Genomic DNA, 14,816 nt, shown 5'->3' on the forward strand with positions numbered 1-14,816 from the left:
GAATGTTGCTTTAATTCTTCCAGGGTTCCAAGATGAAGTGTGGTTGTCTTAACATATCCACCTTCTGTAATTAGCTCTCTTGCACATTTGACTTAAAAGACACGTATTTAAGAGAAACTAGCAAAGAAAGAATGGAAGCGTGGGGAGCAGAAGGGTTTTATCTTAATTTTTTTTTTCTATCTGTTTATCTAAGGCTAGCTTTGATTCTTTTTATAGCTGATAGCTGCACTCTGAGCTACCCAAATGGCAACTGGAATCAGGACTGTCAGATGACCATTTCTCTTAAACTCAGAGGTGCTTAATTGTATTGTGTAACCAAAGTTGAGTGGGTTGCCTCCTGTCACACCGGTATCCTTTGCATTAGGACAACTATGTCTTTCTACAAGGGCATTCAACTTAATTCATTAATGAAATGGCATATTAATAAGGACAGAAATGTAAATTATATCCACCCTAGGGCCTTTCTCACATGTTATTTTGTGAAAACTAACATGTTCCCTACTGACTTTCATTCTGTGGTTAGGAACAAGTGTGTGAGCTGCTCTAAGGAGGATTCTGGGGAAGTAGCCATCATTACTGGATTCAGATGATTGGAAGCCAACTGATGTTGCGGTCACTTTGGTATCACTTGAGGAATTGTTGTATGCAGAGATGAGTCATATTATTGGTGGAGCAGAACCTGACCCTGGGGCCTGCAAGCAGTGGGAAGAACAACCATTGCACCACCCTCTAATAACATACAGACCCAGGCAAGAGCTCTGGCCAGCCAAAATAAATTAATTGCATCATCTAGTGGATATTGTGCTATATCAAAGCCTCCTTCTCCCTTTAATAAGTGCAGTAAAAATGTCTCCATTAATTGCTTTCACTTCAATTAGACAGCTTGTGTCTTCCGAGCCTGCTGAGGACAAGGGATGGCTCAAAGTGGATTCCTTGCACCCTGAAGTTGCAGGAACTTTGTGTTTACCAGAGATGGCTAAAGTGTACCCAAGATTTTCTAAGCTTTTGGTGATTTGCTTTCTTTAGCTTTGTCGTTCTAGCTACTGTTGTTCAGTAACAGAAGAATCATGTGGACATGATGGAGATTTGGACATGACAGAGATCCCTCTCCACTTCCAACATGATATGTTCCAGGATGGAGAACCCACAATATCATTTAATCTCCCAAGGAGAGAAAAGTAACACACAAAAAGGAACACTTGGAATTCAGGGCATTTGACCCTCAGCCAGATGATTTTGAGCAAACAAATAATGAACAAAAGGGAGACAACCTGCTAGGGTGAACTGAGAAATTAGTGCTAAGCCATCTTGGCATCAGCAAGAGCATGCAGCAGGGCAAGAAAGCTAGAAGCACTGAAAGGCAAAAGGCTAACTAGAAGCACTAAAAGGCAGAAACAAAGTGAAGATGGCAATTCTGCTGCAGGGACAAATGTAGAGCTTGAGAAGTGCAGAGGTAAAGGAGCAGGGAAGACAAACTTCTCCTGGGAAATCTGCCTAATCTTCCACTCCAAAACCTTCAGAATATGGTCGAATCGTATGGTATTTACCCTACAGATTTCTTGTATGCCTCTCATAAATCCTTGTTTAGACTTTCATCTACCCAGCAACTTTCTTCATTTTTACTTCATCACCCCTTTCCCAGCTGCCCTCCACCCCACCCAGTCTACTGGCTTGTTTTGCAGCTTCCGCACACCCCTATACTTTCTTTCAAGGCTTTGTGTCTGCCTTGAATGAAAATCTCTGATCCTCTCATTCCAGCCCTGAGACCCAGCTTATTCCACTAACATCTCTGGTGGCTTCTTTCTTACACACATGTTAGAAGCTCACGAAGTTTTGTTCTTAAAAGAGATGAGACATTAGGGTGTGAGATGAACACAGGTGAATTCATATTTAAGACCATATTTTTGTGCTCAGTAGTGAATATGATATTGCTGACCATGTATAATGATGTCACAGAACTAGACAGCATTCATGAAGTTCACACTGGACTGTGACTGGCACAGCTGGAGAGTTAAAGTACCAATGACTTTAAGAGCAGCCAATTATATCGGTATTGGCTACAATTAAAAGAATTCCATGCTTTGGGAGGCCTGGGCCAAGGGACTGAGAGACCATCTTTCTGTTAATTCACTGTCATGTGTGAGGCTAAACTGTCTCATTATTTTGGCATATTGGTATTGTCCTCCCAGACTAATTTCTCATTCTCCTTATGTCTCATATCAGTGTTCTCCCTCTGTTGGGCCAAATAAGATCTTCCTCCAACTTTTTTCTTCTAGACCTTTCAGCATTTGGTTATTTTAGATCCCCATCTCAGCTGGGATGCTTTTTGAGTACAATAGGATGTACCAGGTGCACATATTCGGTTTCCATTAACATAGTGCCAGTAGCAAGTCTCTTCTTGTATAGTTCCAGTGGGAAACAGATGTAAGATGAACTGCAGAAGAATCCTACAGTGATGGAATCAGCTAGGTCAGACAGCCAGGACAATACCATCTGCCTCACTCAGAGACCAACAGCTGTGGGCATCAGCATGTGAATCCCTGGGAGCACAAAAAAGCAGATGCTTCAAACCCTTTGAGGTTGACCCATTGCTGAGCAACGTTCCTAGTGTTTGGCTCTGCCTCAAGACAAGCCTTGAGTTTCATGCATTTATAAGGGCAGAAGTCACTTCTGATAGAATCAGAATGGGTCGCCTGAAATGAAAGCTCAGCATTGGGTGTGTAGTAAAAAACAAGCCAGATGTCCAACTGGGCAAAACATGAAAGAGGTGTGAGTGGGTAAGAGGCATGAAACAAGCCTTTCCTCCTTGCTTGCTACACAGCTGGTTTAAATGTGTCAATACAGGTATTGCAGGGATTTTGCAACTCTCCTCTTATCCTCGTAGGGGCCTTGAGTTTTAGATATACCTGATTCCCATTCAGATGTATGTGTGTGATCCCATACTGGAGCTGGAACCATATGGTGTGTGATTGTCTCAAAACTTCTCAATTAGATTGTCTCAATACTTTTTATGGCGAAAGCAAAGGGAAGAGCCCCTGATCATGGCTGGCTGGCAGACCCAAATTTTCCTACATGATAAGTGCAAGCAGCTTTTTTTGCAAGTAGAACAGGAATTACATAGCACACTAGCAGATATATAGGCAAGTAAATGTGGATTTATATAACTTATTTCCACATGTCATGAAATGATAGTGTCACACCAAAAGGCAAGGTGCTTCTAAATGGAAGTTACACTTATAGAGGCTGGTGAAAGCAAAGACCAAACCTGATACACAGGCCTGGGCAGAGTATATTCAATCAGAGCTATTTACCTTGTTTGTCTTCTCAGAGCAGTCAGGTAGGGTTCAGCAGGAGAATGATGTTAAAACTGGACTTGAAGAACAGGACCAACAATCATCCTTCCCCCATCCCCCAAAAAAGAAGCCTTTCTCTCCACAGTGCAGAGTCTTTTTCTCAAGTGGACAGAGACTCTGCGACGCCAGATGAAATGAATTGCATCATTTGATGGATTTTATCTTCAATCAGAGTGCACCTCTCTCTTTAGCAGAAAAAGCTGTAAAAATGTCTTAATTAAACATGAAATCTCCAAGGTGATTCTTTGGACTGAGTAGAGAAATTGTTAGAAAGTGACCTCCAGGTTAACTCCTTTTAGGTTCCTGGCCTTGAAGCTGATAAAAGAATCCTTCATGAGAGCATAGCATTGTTGTTTGAAACCCAGTAAAAAAGAAGATAAACACAGATGCTTTCAGATGTCAGGAGAGAGATGGCAGGTCAGGTGGAGATTGCATGCATGATTTTGAGAGTGGGTGGGTGTTAGTCTTGGAATGGCATTTTCTTATCAGAAAGAAAAAAAGGACATGAGAAATACAGTCCAAGAGGGTTTTCCCCTAGATGGTTCAGGAGTCAAACCACTGCCTTGGTTTGCTCACCACAGCTGCTGCTTTTGATACAGCAGGCCTTGAAACATACCAAGCAGATTTTGCCTGGCAGGCTGGGCCAAACCCAAGCACATGAATGAGCCCAAAAGAATTAACTCTGCTTATCCAACACTCATTTTAGAAACATCCAGTCTCCTTCTGCCTTGGAGAGATCCCAGACCTTGGGTATGCTTTAATAGGTCAGAGAGAGGAATCATGGTCACATCACAACTTTGTGGGCTTGGTCTGAGTGTAAGCAGAGAGGTTAATTCCCTATGGCTGTGAGGTGAACAGTTTTAAAATTCATATAAGTACACTGTATTTAGCAAAAGAATGCTACAGATCTTTGCTGAACTGGATTGGGTTCAGCCAAGCCAGGGAATCCTCTCCAGGATGGTGGCTCACACCAAATGGAAGAACCACGGCTAGCAGAGCACACAGCAGAATGAAGTGCCCTGACATAGTGCCTCAGCTTGTCCTTCCTTTCTGCACAGCCTTTGCTGGCACCTGAACTGCCTTGTCATCACCCAGCAGAAGCATGGTCAACTGAGGGAGTTACTCAAGCTGGAAAAGTTACTGCTCATCCTCCACACCCAGTTTGACCATGCGAACACTCCTTGCTCTCCCCACTTGTGACACAGTCACTCCACTCACCTTCTTGTGAGAGATGTGGGAAGCAGACAGCCTCCAACCAGTGGCTGGGTAAACCTTTGTGTTTGTCTTTTCTCTTTCTATGCTTTTGTCTGGCTTATATCTGTAAACCATAATTCCTCAGTGTGGGAAGTCTCTCCTACTAAAGACAGATGCCAACACAGCAGAGCAGGGTGTAGGTATTACTAGAACAGTAATGCTGGTGATAAAAGCCCGATGACTCCTTTCAAAAAAGTCTAAGTACCACATCTTTCATCCTAATTGTATTTCTGTCATGGAATTCTTCAAATTACTCTGCAGTTTTGTGTAATGGAATTCTACACTTTTGGCCTTAAACTGTGAGAATTATGTTGTCACCTGGTACTCTTGCAGATGGGTAGACAAATGTTCAAGGTCAAACGTTTGGTTCCTCACCAGCTCTCCAGGGAGTGGTACAAGAAAGGCTGCATCCATGCCTGTAGTCTTTACACCACAGGGAGATCATCTTCTCTGGAGACCACCCAGGGTGGGGATAGAGGTACAGATGCTGAAAGCTGCCAGCGGCCACATGCAAAGGAGACCCTAATCCTGACAGCCATCTCTCCTCCGGGTTGCAGCCATAGCTTTCCTTCATCAGGTTATTGCTCATCACAGACAGTAGAGCAGAGTTTAAACATGTAGCTTAATCCTGAAGAAAAAAACACAACTCCCTTACCTTAAAGAGTGGGGGGGAAAGCATGGCAAGGGGTCTGTCTACATGTATTCACAGTTTCCATCGAGCACACAATGTCTTTCCCATTTCCAGTAATTGATGGGATGTGGCATTTTTCTCTGCCAGTATCCAGACAAACAGACCTAGCCCCTTGCTTCACTCACCCTCTTCCTCCATGAAGAGGCAGAAGCACTGTCTGATGTAAAATCCTGTAAAGACAAAAGAAAGAACTGAATTCTGCCTCTCCCAGGCTGTGGTTGAGGGGGCGAGACAGGTAAAATGCATCAGGCCACAACATCAGTGAGATTAAATTCCAGCTCTCATCTGCCTTGTAAAGGCTGACCCTGGCAATTTCTCTCTGTGCTGGGCTCTCTCTGTGGTTTCTTTATGTGACCAAGCTTTGTTCTACTTTATTTTATTTTACTCTATTCTCTCTTCCATGTTTGCAAATGTTCACAATGAATTGAAGACAGTTCTCCAGCTCAGATTTACAGCTGCACAGAAAGACTGTTGCTATTTATAGTCATCTCAAATTTGTTTCATCTGCCTACACAATCAATTAGCTTCAGCTCCAGCTAATTTTGCAATCAGCCCAAGAAAAATGTCTCTGGCATAGTATCTTGTTTTCTCCTTCTTCTCCCTGGAGCTATAAAATCTCTGTACCCCTTCCTTATCCAAGTTCTACACCTTAATACAGCACTAGCCGGACTCATCCTCCATGTCTTTTGCCTTTTAGAAGCTTCTTCCTGGCTGTCTTGACAGAAGAGTATTTACTTTACATGATGGAGACCTTTTTTCCTCTCCAGTGGAGGTTTGGAAAGAATACTCCACCGTTTATTTTTCCATCAGCTAATTGCAAATATTGAAAGCGTCTAGACAGGGGGAAAATAGCTTTATAAATCATCAGCAAAAGGAATTTCAATGTTATCTTAAATCCCACACAAATAACTTTTAAAGATGTTCAGTAAATATATATTTGTATATAGAAAAATTAAGCTAACCTGGAACTCAGGTCGAGTTCCCATAAGGAATATAAATGTTCAGGGAAGGGAATCACAGAATAAGGAGGTTGTAACTGTACCGCAAACAAGGAATAAAACACAGTAGAATAAAAGTGAGGGTGTAGTGAAGAGCAATGCTGAAGATAGTAATTTGGGGGAAATTTCAGTTCCTCATTACTGAAGTCTTGGACTTCAGTAAGTCTTTATCAATCTCACCTGAGCTGGTGGTTCAAGTGGCATAAACTGTACACCATCATTAGGAGCCTTTGAACAGAAACAGAAATGTGCTGATCCTGGCATCAGAGCATCTATCAGAGTCACAAGGTGTAGGGATGTCTCCTCAAACACCAGTGGTGACAAACACTCTGAGGACAAGCTCACAATTCTACATAGCAATTCTACTTAGCACAAAACAACCAGCAGGGCTCACCAGGTGTCTTGTAGTGCATCTTCTCCTATATGGTAGGATCAGAAAAGTTTAAATCAGTCCTGGCAGGTGCTGCATAAATCTTTCCTGTAAAACCTCCAGCTTTGAATGTGTTACTCATTCTTATTCTGAACACTAAAACATATCCTGTGGTTACAGATTTAAGTTGAGCTGTAAACCCAGAACTTTGCACATTTACATCTGTAAGCTGGCTTCCAAAGGGTCATGGACTGAAAGCATTGCCCTTTGGGAGTCCAGTCTCAAAGGATCTCTCCGCTCAGACATGAGATTCCTGTGGGTTTTCAGTAATTTTACATGCCCAAGACAACTTATTTAGAGAAACAAAAATATTGTTTGTCCTTGTGGGTAAACTATTTACTCAGTTCCTTTTAAACTGTCACATCTCTTTCAAAATTTTAGAGGTTTGTTTTGGTTTGGTTATGGGTTTTTTAGTTCCTCACTTAGCAGAAGAGAGACAGTCTTGGGTTCTGAACTCAGTGAGGATTTAGGGAAAGGGTTTTTCCCTTAGAAGGGCAGGAGTCTCAGGATAGCCCCTTTCCCTTTGAGTTACTGTTTGAGGTTGGGCAAAACTGGGGACAATATACCCAGATAGGGATGGAAAAGAGACTGTGAGAGTATGGAGTACAGGGAACAGAAGGTGGGGGTGTTAACCACATACAAGTAAAGGTTTAAAACAATGAAACTTTTCATTGATGGTCTAATGCAGTCCCCAGTAATCCATCCAGGATGCATCTCTGCCTCTTTTGGCATCTTGTCTCTCAGTTCCTGTCAGTGAACTTTGAGACAAGACACTGAACTGTGGTCCACATGTGAATGATATTTTTTCCTTAAGTTTTGGTAGTCGTGGCATGCAAATGTTTTAGGAATTGTTTGGTTTGTTTGTCTAAAAAACATATTTGCCTTTCATTTCCCTGACAGAAATGCTCTGGTACTTTATGGAACTGGCAATCTGTTCAACTTCCTTGGAATCAGGATTACATTCTTTCCACATCCTGCAAAGCCCTGCCTTTGCTATGTATCACTGCTGAATACTGCTGTAGGAACTATGATTTCTTCAACTTCTTCTTTCTTCTTCTTCTTCTTCGTGATAACCAGAAGCAAACACATTTTATTTCCCAGCTCTGCAGACTTCCAGGAGTAGCCTTCAATCATTAGACATCTGCAGTTCTTGCTGGCTTCTATTGCAAGAAGTGACAGCTAATGTGCAGCCCTTTTAATACTTGATTTCTTGTGAAACTTGACATTAACCTCCACACCTATAATGAACGAATTGTGAGTTTCTATTCTTTGAGGAAAGCCATGTTAAAATGCAGGTTATGCTTAAACACCTGGCTGTAGAACATCTTGTACTGTTGGGGTATTTTCTGTCTGCATGGAGAAAGAAGGAATTGTGCTGATATTTGAGGATCACTCCTAGCCCAGCTTAGGCTCCTGCTAGATTTGGAATTTAAGACCACGTGTGAATGAATGGAAGAAATCATTCAGGCTGAAGGAAGCAACAGGAGTCAGTGGGGATTTTGTGACATTTTTGTAGGAGGACAAGAGGTGTTGGCTGTTGCGTTCGTGATGGTGAGTTGGTAATTTGGCTGTTGGTCCCATTTCTGTGATATTGTGTTTACAGAGGTTGCTATAGGAGTACAGCAAGTTCCTTTGAGCAATAATTGCTTCAGATCTGCCACTAAAGCAGATTAGAAAGGGCGTGGCAGATAGACTCACTGGCTAACATCTGTGGAGGGTGGAAGAAGTTAGAAGCAACATTTTCTGCTTTGCATCTCAAAGTTGTTTCCAAGCACCATTCCACTGAGTCTGGCTGTCTTCCACCCCCTCAATCCCAGCCATTCACTCCCCTTGAACTTCTCCATGATAGGAAAGAAATACATCCTAAAGAAGAAGACAAAGGTCTTCATGGGCTTCAACAGCAGTGCTTGTGAGACATAGGAGCAATGTGCTGGGGTTCAGAGGCTGGACTGAGCCACCACGGTTGTGTGGTGCCACAGAGGTTCTTAGAGCTGGTGTATCCAATGCCATCTGTCTAATCAAACTGCAGGCTCAGCCTCTGGTAGCCTCTGAACCCCATTTTTCCTCTACCTCCCACTTCATCTTGCATTTGCAATTGAATAAGTTCTACTGAAATCAGCTGTAAAAGCTGGGCCCAAGATGTAGAACCTGTATTTTTTTGTCTCAGGATAATTGTCTTGCTCACAGCCATCAGAGCTTTTCTTAACTATTTATATGGCCATGGACATTATCAAACACAAAACATTTGGGATTGCTCCATTGGCTTTAACCAAAAGACCAATCTGGTTAAACATCTTTCTAATCCACAAGGCCAAATTAAGTTGTTTCTGGTCTGGTGGTAGAAGAAGTTGATGAAAAGTCTCTCCATGACTGTGTAGATAATCCTTGCTGGTTTGCAATGAAAATCTTTGGTGTTGGTTTTCCTTGATCATTCCCCAAGTTCAGTCCAGCTCAGAGAAATCTACCATCTCTGGAATCTATCTTCTGAAGAAATCCCAACTTCTGGGTTTAGTAAATTTAAAAACCTACACATGAAATTTGTGAGGCTGCATTATTTCAAAGTATGTTGTGTGTCTTTCCACTGTCTAAACCAGTCAGCCACTTTCCTTCAAGAGGAGGAGGGAAAAAGTCAGGTGAAGTGATGTTAAGTCACCCAAGACCAAGATGTCTTTGGCTTATGAGTCTTCATTGACCTTGGCCTGCATAATGAAAAACTTTTGTAAAGAATTATGCTGAGGTTTCTGAACTACCTTTGTGTTTGTGTAGTACATTTTAAAATATATTAGGAAACAAAAGCACATTTACCACAAGGGCTGAAGATGTGCTTTAAAGCCCTGCCTAGTTTGCTAAAGTGGTACCTTCTGTGTCCTTCAATTTCCCTCACAGGTTGATCTTGACAGAACATTCTGCTCCACTTGCTGCTTTGTAGTATGATGAGTGTTTGTGTTTGCTGGACAAGAGAGATTGCTTCCCACACCGAGGATAACTGCATGATCCTTACAGACAATATTCCAGGATGAAGTTGCAGCTATCTCCACAGAACTTCATATCTGCCTAGCTTCACCCATGTTCAGGACACAGAACAGAGTGGTTTAGAAGACAGTGAGAGTGCTTTGGTGGAAAAGTTGCAAAGGATCATGGCTAATTCCTCTTCCACTCCCATAGTCTGCTAATTTTGTTGTGTGGCTTGTAAAAGTGCTGGTCTTAGATAAGATAGTGGCCCCTAAGTGCAGGGATTTGTTTCTGGCATTTCTGTATTTCCCTCTATTTTGAATGCCACCATAATCAGCTTGAGACATCTGCCTTATGAAAGAAAATTCCACTTGATGGCAATCCAGAAAGGAAGAAAGGAGGCAGTCAGACCTTTTCCAATTATGCTCACCAAGGTGGGTAGATCAGCTCTCAGCTCAGCCATGTGCCTGAGGTAAACCATGTGACAGAATTTTAGTAATAATAATAATAATAATAATAATAATAATAATAATAATAATTATAATAATAATAATGAATAATCCTGTAAAATTAGAAAATCCATGGCCTACTACAGACTGTGGCAAGGTGAGAGAAACTTTACACAAAGGTTTCAAGACCACTGGGGATTCTGTCAGCTCTACTACAACAGGCTGAGCAGGAAGGAGGGATAATGAGCTCAGTTTTCCCAGAAGGGATTTTTTACATACCTCCATCATTTCTTTCAAAGCTTTCTTTACCCTGCCTGGTGAAGGCACTGGAGATGGGCCAGATGCCCTCTGTGTCCCTGGATGCAAATCAGCCAGGGGCTGGGGGGAGATGAAACTGCAGCACAAGAAAAGTTGCCAATGCACTAACCTGAGCTGCTGGTGTCAGCCCTGAGGACCAAGATTATCCTTCTAGTGTTTGATGCCAACTGGCACAGCCTCTCTCTTCTTCCTTCACGCAAGTGTTGACTCCTTCCCCCTCCCTCTCCACAATATTTTACCTTTGAAGTCACTTCATCAAGAAATTCTTCCTCTGTCAGAATTAATCTTCCACCTGCCAGGCCATGAATAGTCACCTTTTTGTAGGTCTGCAGCACATTGCCAAATAAAGGGAGCAGAAAATAACGGGTAAGCCTGGAAGAGATAAATGGTACAAAGTAACACAAAGAAATCCTACCAATACATTTAACCCTAAAGCAACACAAGGTATTTGTCCCTCCTGGTCCCACAGTCCCACACATAGCTTCCTCTAACTTGGTTAGATTCCAGAAAGGTCTCCAAGCTGTAATCCTATGTGACCAGAAGCCGACAGAGGAATTTTCCACTGTCTAAATCCATGGTGAGAGGAAATGCCCAGGTTTCTGACACATAAGGAAACCTGAATATATATTTTTAAAAATAGAAAATTGGGGTCCTTGTCTGAACCAGGACCTTGGCTGTCCAATGGGATGTCTTTCTCAGTCCTCCGTAGGAAAGCTGATCTATCTCAGCTCAGCCATGTGCCTAGATATCTCTGATACTCATTAGGATTCAGACTAATGATTATTGATTTGAAAAATCTGTTCCCATTATGCTGAGCAATCTGAATACAAATTCTGAAGACTATCTGCATATCTGATTGCCCTACAACTGTGTAGAAAATAGGTAAAAACAATGAAGTAATAAAGTACCCCAACATTTAGCTGGAGACCTTGATCAAACCAAAGCAGACCAAATTAAAATCTGATTATATGGGACATCTCCTAGGACATGTGTATCCAATATACTTTGCAAGAAGTAGTGGTTGAATTAATACTTTTGATTCTTTCAGTGAGTATCCTAGAGAAAACACTATGACTTTTGTGCAAATAAGCTACCATGGCTCCTAGTACAAAGAGCCTTTCATGGCTGCACTCCCCAAATAGGACAAGACATTTTCTTTGCATCTGGTCAGATGCCAGATTTCCTACACAGGTGAGATCAAGTGGCTGCATAAAATATTTCAAATGTAAATTTTTCTGGAATAAAATTGGATGAGGATGCACAACAATCCTGAATCAGGCTTACTAAGGTGAATACATAAAAAATTCCAAGATCAAGGCTCTTCTGACCTGACATTGGTGTCTTGCCTCTTGCTCTCCCTTGCAGACAACAAGCAATGATGCATCTTTCAAAAGTTGGAAGATTTCAAATCATCAAGCAACACTGGTGATTAGAACAAAGGGCTGGGATATAGGGAAATTAGATCCTATTCCTACCGACAGAATTGCAGAGTATTCTGGTTTGGAAGGGACCTGCAAGAATCATCAAAGTCCAATTCATGGCCCTGTACAGGACAGACCAAAGAAACACATCACATACCTGAAGATACTGTCCAAATACTTCTTGAACTCTGGCAGGCTTGGTGCTGTGACTACTCAGACTGAGAGTTTTAACCCAAAAAAACTGATACTGCTTTTATTGTCCATAGACAGCCTTGCCCTCTTCATCCCTTCAGACAGCTGGAGAAAATTCCTTGTCGTCACATAATTGTGATCACTGCACTAGGAGGACTGAACAAATTTTCATGAGATTTGGTTATTGGTTTGTTGTTTTTTGGTTTTTTGTTTTTGGTGGGGTTTTTTTGGTTTTGTTTGTTTTTTTGGGTTTTTTTTTTTGTCAGAATGGTCTCAAGTTTCTCAAAGTTCTTTCAAGATCAGTCCCTTAGCAATCCTTACTTTTGAGGTTAAAGTGCAAATAATACCACTCTAGGCAGAGGCAGTAATAGATCATTAGACACCTAAATGTCAGACTGAATCCCTTTTCCCTTCTCTCTCTTACACAGCTCCTGTATGAAGTCTGACTGCATAAGGGAAACCCTATCCTGGAAGTCTGCTTCCTGTTTCCATTTTGCATTCCTGCAGCTATAAATAAAGCCAAAACAATTCCATTGTATTGTTAAAAAAATATTTAATTCCAACGCTGTTCGTCTGTGGTATAAACATAAAGACTTGTGCCTCCACTTTTCTACTTCTTTGAGAGGCAAATAAGTCTTTTTAATGGTGCTCAGTGCTGCAAAATCAGGGTGGGGTACAGGTCTGAATCACATCTGTATACTCCTCAGGCTTCAGACTGGAGTGGAACAGAACCTGAGGACTCATATGGCAAGCTGAACTCAGAAAAAGGCTTTTATTACTGAGTAATAAACCCATGAAAATTGGGGGTTTATTAACAAAAATGTTGACAGACCGTTAACTTTAGTGGTGCTACTGAGCACCGCTATATGTAAAGACGAAACCTTTCTGCACTTAACAAATTTATTAGCTGTAATTTCATTTATTTATTTTTTTGTTCCACATATAGAATATGTGCTAGAAAACAAGAGCACTTTATGCCCTGTGAGACCAGAGTCGTTGTGAGATTTTTTTCCTAGAGGATTTAAGGGTATGCATGAAGGGTATTTGTTTCTCAAGCTCTGGAATGTCTGGAAGTCCAATCCACTCCTGAAAAATTCAGTGGGATTGTTGTCTAATTTCAGTGCAGCTCTCTGGCCAGATCAGAAAGTCACTTGTTTACAAAGGCACACACCAGAACAAGTGGCTCACAAAGGGGAGAGCCTTATTTTCTTTTCTTTGAAACCCACCTTACTCCATCCTTTCCATCAGGCTTGTGTGTTTTCCCAAATCAGAGCAAATCCTGCCAGCAAAAATGACATAGATTGACTGACTTCTATCCATTTATGAACCAAGAATTTTGCCTTGACATCTCAGAAACAAGTCGTTCCCCAAGACTGACTCCCTAATGTTTCCTATTGTTTCTGCAAGCCCTCACTGCCTCCGTGGCTCTCCCGGTGGACTGTGACACTTGTCAGTGGTTTGCAGCAGAGACCCAAGTGCTTGCTCCTACTCCAGGAAGTAACACCATCCTCTCCAAAACCTTTCTCCTATAAACACGTCTGCTTTGATAATTTTTCTGGAGTAGGAAGTTCCGCAAGTGAATTGCCTCTCTCAAACCCCTCCTCCTGCACAACCTAGTCTGAACTTTTCTCTTCTTCCCTGGCTGTGACTGTGGAGAGGGTGAGGGTTGCAGGGCAATCTGCCCGTGGTTGGGAAAGCCAACTTTGTTTCTGAGCAGTGGCAAAAAGGAAGACCATGAGGGAAAACAGTCCCCCATGTTATGAAGAGGACCTCATGCATGGTATTTTACCCTTGCTGACCAAGAAACCTTTTGATCAGCAGGCAGGAGCTCACAGTGCAGCCAGGGAGTCACCATCACTTGCTCAGAGCAACTTCTTGCTTCAGGCTCCAAGAAGAACCTGAAACACAGGAAAGCACTTGTCTCGTGCCTTGCAGGCCCACTCAGGTCATGGTATGGAACAAATCAGCCTGAAGTAACACAGGCCACACTGAAAATCTGCAAGTCATTATCCATAATGATTATTCAGAAAGGGAGCTGGCATCAAAATAATTTTCCCCCTCCTCTAGTCTAAATCTTTCCTTCTCCCTTTTTCTCTCACTCCTTGGTACTTTCAAGCAAAAAAGAGTATCTGAGTATTTTTTCCCTCCTGTTGCAAGTCATCAAAAATCCACTCAGGAGCAAGGCATGGTGGAGCCACAAGGAAAAGGAGGCAGGAGACAAAGAGCAGGGAGCTGATTCTATTCAGCTGTGCCTGTCCTCATCCTTGTAGAAACATGCACCCAATTGGGAAGGGAAAGCCTGAAGGCACATTGGGAGACAAAGACTGTGAAAGTACCTCTGTTCTGCCTTTCTGACAAAAGGGAGAAGGTGAGAACTCACTAAAAAAATTATTAAAATCATTTCCCTTCTAAGGGAAAAACTAACTAAGAAAGCAATGGATGGTGTATTGTCCAAGGTCTTGCCATTACAATGGCTTGAAAACATTTTAGACTTCTCTCTCCTCCTACCCAGGTGTGAAGTACTCACTCGGTGGCACCTGCAAACATGCACATACACAAACTCCTATTATTCTTTGCATTTGGAATAGCAAATATATTCCTTTTCTTTACCATTAAAGCAGGAACGTGGATGAATGCATTTGGAAACCTTTACTTCTATTGTAATGCCAGATGCACAAAGATATGCAAGAATAAAAGCAGCAAAGAGCTTGGGGGAGCAGAAATTTTGGCTGAGGGTAATGCAGAGTACAGAAAAGCC

Source organism: Lonchura striata, chromosome 7 (assembly GCF_050655825.1).
Source record: "Lonchura striata isolate lonStrDom1 chromosome 7, ASM5065582v1, whole genome shotgun sequence".
Lineage (NCBI taxonomy): Eukaryota > Metazoa > Chordata > Aves > Passeriformes > Estrildidae > Lonchura > Lonchura striata.